Source organism: Carlito syrichta, unplaced genomic scaffold, assembly GCF_000164805.1.
Source record: "Carlito syrichta isolate Samal-C Ts95f unplaced genomic scaffold, Tarsius_syrichta-2.0.1 Scaffold304573, whole genome shotgun sequence".
NCBI classification, from domain to species: Eukaryota; Metazoa; Chordata; class Mammalia; order Primates; family Tarsiidae; genus Carlito; species Carlito syrichta.
The window spans coordinates 186284-198509 of NW_007248669.1; the positions used below are offsets into that span (position 1 = coordinate 186284).

The 12226-nt window shown below is 41.1% G+C and overlaps 1 protein-coding gene across 1 annotated transcript in view; it reads right to left on the minus strand.

Moving 5' to 3' along the window:
- RAI14 (retinoic acid induced 14) overlaps window positions 1-12226 on the minus strand; it is a 154379-nt gene that overhangs the window by 128663 nt on the left and 13490 nt on the right. Inside the window, exons 2-3 of the mRNA XM_008060261.2 lie at window positions 9716-9723; window positions 2405-2428 (exon numbers count right to left, since the gene is read on the minus strand). The gene's annotated coding sequence lies outside the window, so the exon portion shown is untranslated. The remainder of the gene's footprint in view (window positions 1-2404; window positions 2429-9715; window positions 9724-12226) is intronic.

Here is a 12226-nt window from a genome sequence, read left to right on the forward strand (position 1 = left end):
TGTATACTTAAAGTTTTCACTGGATTCTGTAAGATGGTTGCCACCCTTCAAAAGTCAAGATTACTGATCTAGCAAAAAGTTCTTCATTTTCCAGAAGTAGAAACAGAACCTCAAAGAAGTTAAGAATTGTGCCTATAGTCACAATGCCTGCTTATGATGGGATTCAGAACCAGACCCCAAAGTCTGACTGATAGCTGAATGCTTTTTCCACTACCCTAAAAAAAGTTCTATAACTAAAACCAAAAAGCTGAATTCTGTACTAAAATATGGTATTTATCTTTTTCATTACACCTGGAAATGTACAAAGTATGTAACCTTTGCATGTAGATAAAAATTCAAGTGCATCTGTGTGAAACTTTCTGTCACATAGTAAATGCTCAGTAAATGTAACTTTCAAGTCACTCCTGGCAGAAAGTAAGAACAGGTGAACTTTAATAGTATCAGCCCATTTGAGAATGAAGGAATAGCAATCAAGTGTTCATCACAGCGAACCATGTTTTCAGAAGACTTTCAAGGTTCCTCCATGTTCCTCCAAATCTTTTGTTTTTTGAGTTGGAGTCTCACTCTGTCACCCAGACTGGAGTGCAGTGGCCGCTCCTGGCCACCACAGCCTCGACCTACTGGGCTCCGGCGATCCTTCCACCTCAGCCTTCCAAGTAGCTGGAACTACAGGCGCATGCTACCACGCCCGGCTAATTTTTTGATTTATTGTAGAGATGAGGTCTCGCCAAGTTGCCCAGGTGGGTCTCAAACCCGCAGGCTCAGGCAATCCACTCACCTCAGCCTCCCAAAGTGCTGGGATTACAGGCTGAGCCATCGAGCCTGGCTTTTCCTCCAAATCTTTATCATTCTGGACAAAACCGATTTGAAGAGATGGAGTGGAGAGATTAAGAAACTGAATGCTGTACTCATCCCTCCTTGTGGCTTTGTCATGCCTCCAGAAGTCATCCACCAACTCTCTGGCTTCTAATATGTTTACTTTCATTATTGCTGCTGCCATTAAGCAGGGCTCTCAGATGACTGGTATGAAACCCAGTTATCATAAAGTACTCTGATGGCATGAGTCTGGAGGCCACACCATTACCACAGCCTTGCCATGGTCCCTGTCAATCTTCCCAGGCTCAGGAGGAGTGAAAGAATGCATGTTGCCTTGGAAACTGTACATACTGTAATTACATATCATTAACTGCAAAGCATTTAATCACAGAGAAGGCTGGGTTCATCCCTGAACAGCAAGTGCAAATTCCAGGACAGTATTTCTCAAAGTCAACCCCTAGTTAATCAGAAGGACCTGGGGACAATTTGTCCTCGTCCTAGTCCCTATCCTATAGAAACTGAAACTCAGGGGGCAGGGCCCAGGGACTACCTTGGTTGAATCTTTTGGACACTGAAGTTTGAGAATCTAGAATTGACACAGACAGAACAGAGAACACACTTGTCAGAGAAGAGCTGGTTTATAAGCCAAAGTTGGATTATAAATAGAGTTGGTATATAAGCCAAAGTTGGGTTGATTTTTTCATTTCGTTTTGATGAATCGAAGTAGAAATAATGAGCATTGGAAATAGAAATAATGCTCATTAGAAATAATGAGCATTCCCAAACTGTCATTGGTCTGTGGTTTCTATACGAACTTTACTAGAAAGTAGAAATCATCGTTCGAATTTAATTCCTTCCACCCTCTCGTGGAAGTGCTAATAACCAAGAAGTGAGACCAAATCAACGCAACATTAAAGGGAGAAAAGAGAAGCCAAGGCTAGGTAACCCATAAACTGTGCAGTCCCCAAGGCAGAGTCACTCAAAGCATTCCTTTTTTCATAGAACACAAGGTCTTAGGCAAAAGCAGATAAGATTTTTGTTTGAAGTAGTCATGGGGGTTTCATGGGCATTGTATTTGTCTTTAGTTTTCTTCCTTTTTTTTAAAGCATGCAATGAGAAGTATGCAAACTCTTATTTGTAGAGGATTAATCCAGAAGTTCCCAGGTGAAGATACGAACTGCCGAGTGAGTGTCTTCCTATAGTCCCTGGTTCTGGTTGTGTGCTATCTGCGTGGTCCACGGGCATTAACTCCATGATGATGGAGATAGGTGTCAAAGGGAGAAAAGTCCTGGAAACCCACAGAATAGTAACTCTAGAAACATGAACTATAACTGGGAAGTAAAATTAGTAATAGATCACTGCTTTTCTGGTATTTGTGAAAGGATCTAACACCTGGACATCATGGTTAGTGGGAAGTTTGGAACAATGCCAGGTGCCTTCTGTCTCAGCATCTCCTCTTTTCAAAGATGACCCATGAGTAAGTCAGGGACTTGCCTTCCCTGGGTTAGTTGGGATCTTACAGTTCCAATTCCCAATCCCAAACTTGCAAAACCCAAGCTGGGCTACAGCCCATCTTGAGTAAAGTGACATGTATTCGTTTAGTAAGGCTACACTAATGGCAGTTCTTAGAAAAGCCATTAAATCAAGATGCTTATTTCAAAAGAATTGTATTGAAGCTGAATTGGTGCACAGCAGCCTAGAATGGATATGTATGAAAAAAAACACACATCTGCCAGACACAGTGGCTCACGCCTGCAATCCCAGCACCAAGGATTGCCTGAGCCCACAGGTTCAAGACTAGCCTGAGCAACATGGCGAAAACTTGTCTCTAGAATTAAAAAAAAAAAAATTAGTCAGGTGTGGTGGCACATGCCTGTAGTTCCAGCTATTTTAAAGGCTGAAGCAGAAGGATCACCTGAGTCCAGCGGGGCAAGGCTGTGGTGGCTGTGAGCACACCACTGCACTCCAACCTGGGTGACAGAGTAAGTCTCTGATTCAAAAAAAACGAACAAAAAACTTTTCTATAGGAAAAGTTATCTGAACTAAGTTCTCCCATTACAAGCAGAATAAAGCACACCTATCCACTGAGCAAAAATATCAGTTTACTACCCGCATAATTCAAAGCAAGTCCCTGAAACATGGTACGCATCATTGGTCACCAATCATCACATGATGGACATCACATTGATCAGTGAGGATTGGACAGTGCAGAAATGTACATCCTTGCTTCCATCTCATTTGAAAGACTGGCTGCAACATACAGAGTTTACTGATTCATCTTCCATTTTAAAAATAGTAACTCTCAAGCAGAGCTTAATATGAGATAACATTCTTATCTGATACCATTCTAGTCTGAGTCAAACAATCTTGCTATTAGCCTATAAAGTTTTATCAAGAACAAAAAGTTAGATTTCTTTGAGTATTAAAAAATATCAGAGGTTGGGCACAATGGCTCAAATCTGCAATCCCAGCACTTTGGGAAGCCGAGGTGAGATAACTGCTTGAGCCCGGGAGCTCGAGACCAGCCTGGGCAACTTAGCAAGGCCTCATCTCTATAAAAACTCAAAACATTCGCTGGATGCAGTGGCATGTGTCTGCAGTCTCAGCTATTCAGGAGGTTGAGGTAGGTGGATTTCCTGAGCCCAGGAGAGCAAGGCTATGGTGAGCCATGATTGTGTCACCACATTCCAGCCTAAGGCAACAGAGTGAGATCCCTAACTAAAAACAACAACAACAACAACAAAAAAAAAAAAAACAAGAGCTGGGTATGGCAGCTCATGCCCATCATCCCAGCACTTTGTGAGTCCAAGGAGGGAGGATGACTTGAGGTCAGGAGTTCAAGAGCAGCCTGGACAACATCTTGAGATTCAACTCTACAAAAAAATTAAAAAAACAAAAGTAAAAATTAATGTTAAAAAATAAATTATAGTAGGCATGGACTTTTTCTTTGGACATTTGAACATTTTCTTAGAAAAATGTTCTAAGATTTCTTGTCATAATGGTTGCACAACCTGTGAACATACTAAAAACCATTCAATTATACACTTTGAGGAGGTAAATTGAATGGTATGGGATGTTATATCTCAACACAGCTGTTATTTTTTTAATAGCTTCTTAATAATCTCCATCACCCTCTCCAATCCTTAAAATTAAGAAAATCCAGGTTAGAAACCTCTAGACTGATGAATAAAGAAATTCAAAAGAACAAAGTTTAGCAAGCAATGCCCTCAAAATGCTAAAATGTGGTTGCTCCCAGGAGGTTTTCTTTGTTTAGTTATTTCTCTACCACAACCCACCATTGATCTGATGTGGTCAGAAGAAAGTAATTCCTCTCTTCTGTCTTCAAACTACTCCTCTGCCTACCCACTTCCAACCCCAACACCCACAAATGGCCCAAGAACCATTCCGTTAGGCAGTGGTGCCAGTGTATGCCAGCACATAAGGGGCTGCCTAGAGCCCCACCTAGGTGTTCTGTAATCAGAGTCGAGGCCCAGAAATTCCTCTTTGTAAACATTTCTCAGATTGGATACTCAACTAGATCGGGGAACTACTGTTCTAAACTCAATTAGTGATCTAACACCTCTAATTTACACTTTCATTAAAAATAATCTAGACACACTGAGCAGGTGTATTGATATGATCAATACTTGCAAGCATTGACTACATTGAATCTGTCACAATACTGGTGGTGAGGAAGTGGTGATCGGAGGGGAACCCTCTATACTCTGATTCTACAAAAGCAATCAGCTGGTCACCCATGGCCACTAAGAAACAATATTCACTCACAAAGGCCGATGATAGCTAAAACACAAGAACATTTTTCCTGAATCCCAAGAATATGTTAGCATCCAAAATCCATACCACAGGATTCAAAGGGAGTGGCTTGAGCCAGGCACAGTGGCTCATGCCTGTAATCCCAGTACTTTGGGAGGCTGAAGCGAGAGGATTACTTGAGCTTACAGGTTCGAGACCAGCCTAGACCTTGTTTCCACAATAAATAAATAAACAAATAAGCTGGGTGTGGTGGCACATGCCTGTAGTTCCAGCTATTTGGAAGGCTGAAGTGGAAGGATCGTCTAAGACGAGCAGGTCAGCAGGGCTGAGTTACCACTGCACTCCAGCCCACTCAAAAACAATCAAACAAACAAACAAATTGAGTGGCTTGAAACAATTTCCTCTGAAAAGTCTCAGAACCAGAGGGCCAGAGTAAATAACAATGTCCTCTAGTTAATGCTTCCATCATGGAATATGGGTATATTTCTGTTTTGTTTTTGTTTTTGAAAGCAGGATTTATTGAGAGGACAGAAAAGCTCCCAGGGAAGGGACCTGAGGGGGTTGCCCGAATATGGGGGTATTTCTACACAATCCTGATCCCCACCAGAATACAAACGCACCTCCCTCAGATAGGCTTTAGGATTTATTTCTTCCAAGGTAAAAAGGACACCAGACTTTAAAGCCATACCACGGTGAAAGAAGCACTGAACACACATAAGAAACTAAAATACAGTACTTCCCTCCTTGTCAGTATCTACCTCTTCTTCCTCAAGTGCTTGATTGTTTTCTCAGACAATAATCTCTCTGCAACAACGTGAAATTTTAAACAAAAAACTATAGAAACATTCAATTCTCTCAATCCAACAAAATAAATACATTCTGTGAAAGGTCTCTGGAGACCAACCTTCCCAATAAAAACATCCTTAACAACACAGCACCTCACACCATCCAAACTCCTCCTGGTGGGTAGAAGATGTTTCAATCTTTCCCTCTCAGATGGGGAAATGCCTATGAGCTACATCACTGCTTCTAGAATAAAGAATATAAAATGGAAAGCAAAGTCCAATGGGTCCAGTTTCCTTTTGCCCAATTTACTTTACCCACAGCAGATTTGTTTTGTTCTAGTAAGACAGAATTGTGAACACATACAAACAATTAGGTTTGGGGAACTATGAGCAGGCCCTGTGAACGACTCAAAACTTGACTAAGGGTATTTTCTTTTAAATTATCTTATAACTAGGTGTTACATACAGCAGCAATTCAAAGAGAAGAAATTTTGAAGGGCTGGGAAAAACCAAGTAAGTCTTCCTAACTGGGGAGAACTCCAACTGGCCTCAAAGGAAACACAGAATTCGGGTAGGCTAAGGAGGAGCATTTTGTCCATCTCTCTCACAAAATGAGGCAATTCCTTCTTAGATTTTTCCAGGCAAGAGTCAGACACGTGTCCAATCTCTCTAAGTGATTCTGTCAGCTTCTCTCATGAGCTCAGTAGGTTCTATGGTTTGAATGTGTCCCCTGAAGGCTCATGTATTGAAAATTTAATTGCCAAAGCAACCATATTAAGAGATGGGGCCTTTAAGAGGTGACTTTCATGAAGAGTCCATCCTCAAGAATGGATTGCCGTTGTCACAAAAGTGAGTTCGTTCTCATGAGAGTGAGTTGCTATAAAAGCAAGTTTGGCTTGCTCTTGTGATCTCTTTCACACACACTTGCTCGGCCTTCCCCCCTTCTGCCATGGGATATCTTCTGGCAGATGCCATCACCATGTCCTTGGACTTCCCAGACTCCAGAACCATGGGCTGAATAAACTTCTTTTCTTCATAAATTACCCAGTCAGTGTTATATATTCTGTTATAGCAACATAAAATGGTCTAAGATAGTAGGTATGGTAGTAATAAATGCATAGTTTTCTCAGAAAAAAGATCTTCCCCCCACCTGGCCCACTTACACCTTGGATATGAATGAAGTGTTCAAGAGTCCTACCACCAGTTTTCAGCAAATTTGAAAATTTACATCTGAGACTGCCCACTTACTTTGGAATTGAAGATTTTCAGGGTAGGCTTTTCATTTTGCTTATATTTGGGTCCTAGACATTGGCATATAATCAACAAATGTTTCATGAATGAAGGTGTAGGACAAAGATATGGGTTAGGTGCTAGGATAGACTTCAGACTTCACCTCTGATCTTAGCAAGGCTCTCTTTGATCCCAAGTGCACTGAGAAGGGTAAGCATTCTAACACTGGTTAGCTTCACTGGGATTTGTGTAAATGCAACATAATAATAAGGTTTCACCATGTACAAGATGAAAGCACTAAGAAGATTTTTTAAAATTCAACTCATTTGGCCTATGGAGTTCCCTCCTTTCCCTCTCATTCCTAATCTCCTCATGCAGCATCTCCCAAACACATGCTGAGCCTACCTGAGGGAACCCATCATTTTCTTTTTCTTTTCTTTTTTTTTTTTTTGAGTTGGAGTCTCCCTCTGTCTCCCAGGCTGGAGTGCAGTGGCGTGCTCACAGCCACCCCAGTATTGACCTGCTGGCTCTGGTGATCCTTCCACCTCAGCCTTCCAAGTAGCCAGAACTACAGGTGCGCTACCACACCCAGCTAATTTTTTATTTATTGTACAGACAAAATCTTGCCAAATTACCCATGCTGGTCTCAAATCCACAGGCTCAGGCAATCCACTTGCCTTGGCCTCCTAAAGTGCTGGGAATACAGGTTGAGCCACCAAGCCCAGCCAAGCCCATCATTTTCAATGACGAAGTGTTAGGCTCAGGGAAGAACAAGCATCATCCAATTTTTGAAGGCAAGTTCTTAGGATAGAGATTTTTATTGGTCTGATTCTGGAAAGGACAGAAGGGCAAGCCAACAAATTCCCACAAATCAACATGCCTGCTCTATCACAGGAGATCCTACCCTTTCTAGTCAGGGAACTCCTCAATCAGGAAAAAGTTCATTTTAGATGAGGACAAGGTTTTGCCTCTGACCTTAACAAGGTTCTTTTCAGAGTCAACATACAGCAAAAGTTCATGCTGCCTAAATGAATGGTGAACGAATGAACGAGCACTAAGTGTTAAGTTGAAAGCAGAAAGACACAGCAGTCATTTCATCCAAAGAAAGGGGCCAGTCCAAAGTGAAAATCTTCAAAGGATTTAACTGAAAACCAGTAACAGCGCTCTCGAATCCCTTATTCACATTCAGGTCTCAAAGGATCAGAGTATGTGGCGATTGGGAGAGGATACTTCTTTGGAGAGAACTATGCAATGATTCCTACCCTACCTACCTTAGCTCACAAGAGAGGCTGACAGGACTGAAGAGATTGGATAGGTTTCTGATCCACACATGGAAAATCTTCAGTGTCCAAGAGAAATTCACCTGCTTCAAAAATGGAAACGGAGGAAGAGTTACTGCTAAGTTGTGATCAGCCTGGATGCTGGAGTATATTTGCATACAGATGTGTGTTTCCTAGTTTCCTATGGACCAGATGTGGACAACTCAAAACAGAGGAAAGTTAAACAGTCTTAGAGTCTGTGTTAGAGCATAGATTAGAAGGACAAAGAGAAGTTAATTCCCTGATGGAGAAGCAACAAACCACAGGCAAGTACACCACCTTCATTAAGAGACTTGCAGGAGAGGGGGTCCCCAGAGATGACCCAGCAATGAAATGAGGATAGGAGAGAATCTTCAAAGGGCACCTCTTTTAGCATGCTAGGGCTGCCACAGCAAAGTGCCACAGGTTGGGTAGCTTAAACAACAGAAAATAAAGCCCAAGATCAACGTGTCAATGGGGATGGTTTCATTCTGAGGTCTTTCTCCTTGGCCTGTAGATGGCCATCTTCTCCCTGTGATTTCAAGTAATCCTCTTCTGGTGTCTATGTCCTAATCTCTTTTTCTCATGAGGAGACCAGTCATATTGGATTAGGGTTCACCCACATGACTTTGTTTTACCTTAATTACTTCTTTTAAGGTCCTGTCTCCAAATACAGTCACATTCTGAGGTACTAGAGGTTAGGACTTCAACACAGGAATTTGGGGAGGAGACACAATTCAGTCCATAACACTCCCAGGAAAAGCTCAAGAGCAAGAGACAGTTCAAACAAACACCCGTCAGATTCAGAACACAGCACTACCTTGCTATTGCTGTTATAGTACCAATCAATTAAGAACTTTCTTACTCCCTCACCTTTCATCTTCCCCTATACTACCCCCATTTTTTTTTTTTTTTTTTTTTTTTAAGTTGGAGTCTCACTCTGTCGCCCAGACTGGAGTGCAGTGGCCGCTCCCGGCCACCACAGCCTCAACCTGCTGGGCTCTGGCTATCCTTCCACCTCAGCCTTCCAAGTAGCTGGAACTACAGGCGCGCGCTACCATGCCCAGGTAATTTTTTTTTTTTTTTTTTTGATTTATTGTAGAGATGAGGTCTCGCCAAGTTGCCCAGGCAGGTCTCGAACCCACGGGCTCAGGCAATCCACTTACCTCAGCCTCCCAAGGCGACTACCCCCATTTTTACCACAGAAGGACCACAAGCTGTGATAGGAAGATGGAGGAGGCAGGATAGCAGGCTGAAATAGGGAGAGAAAATGGAATGATCATTAACTTTAAATCAAAATTCAACATTTTAATGTTATTTGAAATTGGGTATCCTAAATTCTGAAATGGGAGTATTCAGCAGTTGAAATTGACTACAGAACTTTTTTTTAATCTGAAAAAAATCAGAAAAGTCATAGATTTCATCCAGTGGCAAAGGCTTACCATCCTCACTAAATAACTTTCCGACAGTGGGACACAAAACAAAGTTCCTTTATAATTACATCTCATAAGTCTTATTTATTCAGCAAACTAGATATGTATGACTGAATGAATGAACAAGTAAATTTTATTAAGCATAAATTATAAGCTGTGTGCTTTCATACATCTCTTTTATGAATTAATTAAGATGCAGGTTTCTTAAGAGGTTGCCCAGGCTGGGTTCGATGGCTCAGCCTGTAATCCCAGCACTTTGGGAGGCCAAGGCGAGTGGATTGCCTGAGCCTGTGGGTTCAATACCAGCCTGGGCAACTTGGCAAAAACTCATCTCTACAATAAATAAACAAATAAACTAGTCAGACGTGGTAGCACACACTTGTAGTTCTGGCTACTTGGAAGACTGAGGTGAAAGATTGCTGGTGCCTAGCAAGTCAACGCTGGGGTGGCTGTGAGCGTGCTGCTGCACTCTAGCCTGGGTGACAGAGTGAGACTCCAAATTTAAAAAAAATAAGTTGCCCAGATGACAACACAGGGGAAAAAAACCAACATCACAGTAGTTTCGCTGGTAATGATTCTTTTTTAAAATACTCTAATGTCTCACATTTTTTCAAAGAAAATAAATGAGCACATTCATTGTAAACCATAAATGTCAGATACTGTATCATAATAATCATGCAGCAAAATCTTCTTGAGACCCTTCATCTCCTATATTCACCACTTGCCTTTATCCAGGGGATGACATTTTTCTTGAGAACTGAATATATCATTCTACTTTGAGAATAAAACCTGCCACCAACCAGGACTGATCTTGGTCCATGAATCAGCCAGAGCCAGTGGCACTGATAAAAAAATTGGCTGTGGCTCTGGTAACATTACTATCTGGTCTGTCAAATCTGCTACTCACATGCTCCAATAAGCATACCAAAGAAAAGTCCCAAGGTTACCTCTTGCCCTAAATCCATCCAATTTAAAAAGCATGGCTTAATCAAAACAAGCTACCTCTGGAATATAAAAATAATTCCAGGACTAAGAAACTCTATATGATTCTCTCTTGTATTGAGGTTATTTGAAAGATGATCTCAAAAATGCCCTCCTTGTTCTATGTTTCTTATCTTTTGGTGTTATTTTCAATATCACCTTCTAAACAACAACTGTGTTCACCTCTCAAAAGAAAAATTGCCCTGTACACGCCTAGAAGTCAACCCTAAGTGGTGTGGCGTACATGCCTACGTGTGGGTAAGCCCCTTAGCTTGCTTCTCCAAAGTTCATTCCTTGGGTGTCACCCATTCTGAAACCCAAAAAAGCCCATCAAGTTTAAAAATGCAAGTCCAATCCTCAAACATTATTGGTGAAAGTGTAAAGCCGTATAGTCATTGTGAAATGCAGTTTGGCAGTTTCTTAAAAAGTTACATATTAATTTACCATATGACCCAGCAATGCCATTCCTACTGTATGAGAGAAATAAAAACATATGTCCACATAAACACTTGTACATAAATGCTTATAGCAGCATTTATAGTATTTATAATAGTAGAAAAAAGTAAAATAACTGAAATGTCTGTCAACTAGGTCAACAAACTGGCATTTCCATATGATGGATTCCAGCAATAAAAATAAATGAAATGCTGATCCATGGTGTAGCATGGATGAAGCTCAAAAATATACAATGTAAAAGGCAGATACAAAAGACACACATGGTAGGGTTCCATTTCTATAACATGTCTAGAAAGAGCAAATTTATAAAGACAAAGCGTAGACCAGTTGGTTGTCTAAGGCTGGGAATGGTAATAGGAAGTGATTGCAAATGGCATGAAAGATCTTTGTAGGGAGAGGGAAATGTTCTAAAACTAGACTGAGGTGATGGCTGCATAACCTGTAAATTTACTAAAAGATCACTGACTTGTATACTAAAATAGGTGAATTTTATAGAATGCAAATTATACCCCCATGATGTTTTTTAAAAGATCAAATGTAAAAGGTTAAAAAGGAGGTTCATATACAAAGTACTTGTGAAAAAATCTTTAGCAGGAATGAGAGGATACGTTCTACTCATGGTTGTATTTAATCCCTGTTGTCACTCTATAAAGACTTAATTGCTAAAAGTTGGCTTACCACACATTTTATTGGTTCTTTGACTCAGTGTCAAAATGGACTCCCACATTCTAAAATGTTGGAAATGTAATTTGCAATTATCACAGTGCTTCCATTTAGCCTGGTAAATCTCTTTTCCCAGGTATGCAGTGTCTTAAATACTACTCAGAGTAAGGGACACATAAGTAAATTAAAAAATAAATAGATTCTGCAAACCCTAATGCCCTAGGAACAGGAGTAAAGGAGTAGATGAAAAGTCTCAAAATTATTTCTGCTGCCCCAACTATCGTGTTTGGACATCATTCAAGCATCATGCATTAAAAAAAAAAAAAGGTTTTCTAGCCAGGTATGGTGGCTCACACCTATAATCCTAGCACTTTGGGAGGCCAAGGCAGGAGGATCATTTAAAGCCAAGAGTTTGAGACCAGTCTGGGAACATAGTGGAAGCTTGTCTCTACAGAAAAAATTATTTTAAGTAACTGGGCATGGTAGTGCCTGCCTATAGTCCCAGCTACTTGGGAGGCTGAGGTGAGACGATTGCCTAAGCCTAGGAATTCCAGGTAATCCTCTCACTGAGGCTGTGGGTGATCTCTCATCATGCCACTACACTCCAGCCTAGGTAGCAGATCGAGATTCTGTCTCTCAAAAAAAATCCAGAACGTTTCTTGTCTCTAGTCCAGCGGAGGGGGGTACTTGCTGCTTGCTCACTCGATGGCAGGCCTCTCCATTTCCTTTAGCATAACACTGTCACCTGGTACTGCTGTAGTGGATCTGTGATGTTGGGTTTGCTCAATAA